This window comes from Octopus sinensis, linkage group LG2 (assembly GCF_006345805.1).
Source record: "Octopus sinensis linkage group LG2, ASM634580v1, whole genome shotgun sequence".
NCBI lineage: Eukaryota > Metazoa > Mollusca > Cephalopoda > Octopoda > Octopodidae > Octopus > Octopus sinensis.
Genome location: NC_042998.1, coordinates 51,172,428 through 51,178,427, shown reverse-complemented (window position 1 = coordinate 51,178,427; position 6,000 = coordinate 51,172,428). Strand labels below are relative to the sequence as shown.

General features: G+C 38.0%; 1 protein-coding gene across 6 annotated transcripts in view; it reads left to right on the top strand.

Moving 5' to 3' along the window:
• The window catches only part of LOC115232355 (tubulin polyglutamylase ttll6-like), a 497,092-nt gene that overhangs the window by 77,267 nt on the left and 413,825 nt on the right, over positions 1–6,000 (top strand). Inside the window, exon 1 of one of the 6 annotated variants that reach the window (XM_036513221.1) lies at positions 4,672–4,685. The exons of the other annotated variants lie outside the window; for them this stretch is intronic. The gene's annotated coding sequence lies outside the window, so the exon portion shown is untranslated. Of the gene's footprint in view, positions 1–4,671; positions 4,686–6,000 lie in introns of those variants that run through there. 6 annotated transcript variants of the gene reach the window in all.

The following is a 6,000-nucleotide window of genomic DNA, read 5'->3' as shown; positions in this document are numbered from 1 at the left end:
GTGGGACTGAACCTGGAACCATGTGACTGCGAAGCAAGCTTCTTCCCACACAGCCATGCCTGCACCCATAAGTAATAATTGATATTTAGAATCAGCTTCAAAATGGAAAAGGTCAATGAACTGTAAAACAGTTTAATAAAGTGGAAGCATCTATTGCAACAATAAAAGTGACCCCAAAAAAAAAATCAGTTATGTAATTGCTAGATCTGCAATAACTTTTATAGCACACATCTTATTTGTAGCAACATAATGAAAACAATGAGAAAAGCTATTTTTATTTTGATTAGAAGCTTAATACAACAATATGACAATATCCATACACACACACACACACATACACACACACACACACACACTCACACACAAGCACATATGCACACACATACACACACATACACACAAACACACATACAAACACACATGCACACACACACACACAAGCACATATGCACACACATACACACACATACACACAAACACACATACAAACACACATGCACACACACACACAAACACATATGCACACACATACACACACATACACACAAACACACATACAAACACACACGCACACACACACACAAGCACATATGCACACACATACACACACATACACACAAACACACATACAAACACACACGCACACACACACACAAACACATATGCACACACATACACACACATACACACAAACACACATACGAACACACATGCACACACACACACAAGCACATATGCACACACATACACACACATACACACAAACACACATACAAACAACACGCACACACACACACAAGCACATATGCACACAATACACACACATACACACAAACACACATACAAACACACACGCACACACACACACAAGCACATATGCACACACATACACACACATACACACAAACACACATACAAACACACATGCACACACACACACAAGCACATATGCACACACATACACACACATACACACAAACACACATACAAACACACATGCACACACACACACAAGCACATATGCACACACATACACACACATACACACAAACACACATACAAACACACATGCACACACACACACAAACACATATGCACACACATACACACACATACACACAAACACACATACAAACACACATGCACACACACACACAAGCACATACACACATACGTGCATCATTTGTCTTCTATCTTTTACTTTTTCAGTCATCTGACTGTGGTCATTCTGGAGCACTGCAGGACTTATTTTCTTTTTTAAAGCCTGGTAGTTGTTTCATTGGTCTCTTTTGCTGAACTGTTAAGTCACAGGGATGTAAATAAATCATCACTGGTCATCAAATGGTGGGGGAGGGCAAACACAAACACAAAGATTCAAACAAACACACACACACACACACACACACACACACACACAACACAAACACACACACACACACACACACACGCACATACGCATACACATATCTTTTATCATTTACTTTTTCAGCCATTTGACTGTGGCCATTCTGGGTCACTGCATGACTTATTATCTTTTTTAAAAAGTCTGGTAGTTATTTTGGCGGTGTCTTTTGCTGAACTGGTAAGTTACATGGATATAAACAAACCAGCATTGGTCATCAAGCGGTGGGTGTATTGGTTGTTACAAACATATACACAAAGATGCAAACACAAAGACACAAACACATATATACATACACACACACACACATACACACACACATACACACACATACACATACACATATACATACACACACATACCCACACACACAGATTAATATTTAGCAGAAACAACAGAGTGACTCCAGGGCCAAGAGTTTCATGTGTTAGCACTTAGCAAAGTAGTTACAAATCAAAGGGCTGTAAATTTACATTCTGGTGATAATGGTATTTCCCTGGATAGCTCTGGAACAAATTATAAAAACTATTACAATGTCACATGGATAATTCATATTGTTTCAAATAGTTTGCCCATCAAGTTGTTCAGTATACAAATACATACAAAAACAATATAAGGAAAATCAGTGCATTCTTTCACACACACAAATGGGAGCGCTGGTGAATATAAATGCAGTATATATATACATGCATATATCATCATCACCACCACCACCACCATCATCATCATCACCATCATCGCATCATCATCACCATCATCGCATCATCATCATCATTACCATCACCACCACCACCACCACCACCACCACCACCATCATCATCATCATCACATCATCACCATCATCATCATCATCACCACCACCACCACTACCACCACCATCAACATCATCACAATCAACACCACCACCACCACCACCACCCACCACCACCACCATCATCATCATGTCGTCATCATCATCACCACCACCACCACCACCATCATCATCATTTAACATCCGCTTTCCATGTTGGCATGGGTTGGATGGTTAGACAGAAAACTGGTAAGCTGGGTATTGCACAAGGTTCCAATCTGATTTGGCATGTTTTCTACAGCTGGATGCCTTACCTAATGCCAACCACTCCAAGAGTGTAGTGGGTGTTTTTTTTACGTGCCACTGGCACAGGTGCCAGTTACACAGCACTGGCATGAGCCATGACTACAATTTCACTTGGCTTAATGGGTTTTCTCGTGAGGGCGCGTGGCTTAGTGGTTAGGGCATTCGGCTCATGATCGTAAGGTTGTGAGTTCGATTCCCGGCGACGCGTTGTGTCCTTGAGCAAGACACTTTATTTCACGTTGCTCCAGTCCACTCAGCTGGCAAAAATGAGTTGTACTTGTATTTCAAAGGGTCAGCCTTGTCACTCTCTGTGTCACGCTGATTATCCCCGAGAACTACGTTAAGGGTACATGTGTCTGTGGAATGCTCAGCCATTTGCACGTTAATTTCATGAGCAAGCTGTTCCGTTGATCGTATCAGCTGGGACCCTCGTCGTCGTAACTGGCGGAGTCTTTTAAATGGGTCTTCTCAAGCACAGCATATCATCCAACATTCAAAGAGTGCATTTTACATGTCACTAGCATGGATGCGCCAGTTATGGTTATGCAACCCTGGCATAAGCCATGACTACAATTTCACTTGGTTGGTGGGTCTTCTCAATCACAGCATATCACCAAAGGTCTCAGTCTCCTGTCATTACCTCCGTGAGGCCCAACATCCTTAGATTCACTCATACAAGCATAATTATGGTTTCACTTATACACACATGCACACACACACACACACACACAAACACAAACACATGCATAAATATATCTGTTGGGTTGTCCGGAAAGTTTGTGCCAATTTATAGTAGCTTAGCTTTCGACTTATTTTAGTCCATAAAATAGGATTTGACTACACCTCCATTTAGAGCACAGTTTAAGCTATCTTTCTCGTGGAAGAAGATTTATGTTCCTATAACCTGTGTTAATTCCGTAACCCTTTAAAATGGAAGATAAGAAAGTTCATTTTTGGCACTTGATGCTTTGGGAACCAGACAAAAATTGCTGCAGCTCGGCTGGGATGTGTTACCCAACCATCCATATTTACCAGTTATTGCTCCTTCAGATTTCCACTTATTCAGGTCTCTGCAGAATAGTCTTAATGGTAAAAATTTCAATTCCTTGGATGATGTAAAAAGATATCTTGATGAATTCTTTGCCATGATTCTGGGAAGAGGGTATTTTCAAGTTAAAGGAAAGATGGAGACGCATTGTGCAACAAAATGGTTCATATTTGGTTGATTAAAAATGTAATGGCAAGTATTTATTGACCATTTTCTTTCCTTTAAAAATTGGCACAAACTTTCCAGACAACCCAATACGAAGTGAGACAAGAATATATATACATAGGCACATAATTATATCTAAATAACATACATACAATGTTTTGGAGAGAGTCCTTCTTCGGGGAAAACAAAGGAATGAATTAAAACTGACAGTAAACTTGTTGTTCCTGCATTTTTCAAGATTTGCTCTCTTACCTCCCTAATATTTATAAATAAAGTTATGGAATAATGGTTTCTTGCATTTGCAAGGGGCTATAAATCTATATGAGAGTGGTATTGTTGATTGAATCAACTCATCAGATTATTACTGGTACTTACATAAGCCTACAACTGTATCTCTACATGGTTATTCAAACTGCTAGAAATAGCAACTCAATCTCTGTTGAATTTGATCTTTGTGACCCTTGCACATAGGAGAGAAGATGGAATGGTCATAGTTTGAATCCTAGAATTCTTTTGATTATAGGTATGCTCAATGAGGGCAGTGCTGGTGTGCTAAACTAAAACAACAACAACAACATCTACAGCTCTAGCAACAACAGCAAGACTAACAACATCATCATTATCATTAGCAACAACAATAACTTGGAAGAACTACAGCAAAAACACACAAAAAAAGTAAAGAAAACCCTCCTGCATTGACAAACTTAACAGGTTACAATAAACACATTAGGTCATAAAACCTGTCAACGAAGAATTCTCTGTAGAAAGAAAGGCAACCGAAATTCTAAACAATATTGCTACCATTACAAAAATGGTCATCAGATTTTTACACCTCCTCTTTAGAGATGTCCCACAGCACGAATAAAAAATTTATATGATATTTGCATTATTATAGCTTCTTTGTCTTCCATATTATTGCCAAGACTTTATTGGTGGTGGAGCTAAATTCCTCAACTCCACACTTTGCATTTAGTCTTTTGGTCAGTTTTCTTTAGTTTCTTTATTTTCGTTTTTTATTCCTTTTTTTTTTTCGCCTATTCTTTTTCTGAAATAATTTGGGAGTTTTGTGAGATTTTTGTGGTAGGAGGTAAAAATGGAAAAAAAAAAAAGAAAATATTAAAAGAAGAAAATGAAAATGAAATTAGTAACTGAATGACAAGATGTGTGTGTGTATTAGTGTGTAAGCATATATATATATATATATATATATATATATATATATATGTGTGTGTATGTGTGTGCATGTACACACATATATATATATGTGCGTTAGTGTGTAAGTATATATATAAATCATAGGGTAGCAAAAAAATTTAGAGAAATTCTTTGCTACCAGTGGTCTAGCGAGAAGGAAACTAGTCAATAGACTATATATTATTCATATGAAAATACAGTGTACATTTAAACACATAAGAGATGGCCATAACAGGACATCTGACTCGCTAGAAAGAGTAGTTAAACTACAAACCACTAATTAGTTGTAATTTCAAAAGGGAGTGAAAAATAAAAACATTTACCCTAATAAGGGTAATTACAACTAATTAGTGGTTTGTAGTTTAACTACTCTTTCTAGCGAGTCAGATGTCCAGTTATGGCCATCTCTTATGCGTTTAAATGTACACTGTATTTTTCTCTATATATATGTGTGTGTGTGTGTATAATGTGTTTGAGTGTGTGCATGCATGTGTGTGTGTGTGTGGATGAAAGGTAAAGTTAACCTCAGCAGAAGAAATGCTACAAAGCACTCAACATGCTAATGATTCTGTTAGCTCACTGCCTTGACCTTTGGCTAAATAGTGAAGGTGCATGGCTTAGTGGTTCGGGTATTCAGCTCATGATGATAAGGTTGTAAGATCAGCAGCACATTGTGTCCTTGAGCAAGACACTTTATTTTGTGTTGCTCCACTCCACTCACACTCAGCTGGCAAGAATGAGCCGTAACTATATTCCAAAGAGCTGGCCTTGTCACATTCTGTATACTGAGACCTACTTTAAGAGTTACATGCGTCTGTAGATTGCTCAGCCACTTGCATGTAAATGTCATGAGCTAGCTGTTCTGTTGATTGTATCAGCTGGAACACTCATCGGATTGCTGGTTATCTGTGTTTGTGTGTGTGTGTGTAATTATGTAAGTGTGTACGTATGTACAATTGAGTGTATATATATATATATGTTTGCACATGTGTATTGATGGTGCAATAAAATTTGTATATTATCATCCATGTTATTGGTTTTAATGTCTGGTTTTCTATATTCGCATAGGTTGGTCAGATATTTATAATCATATAT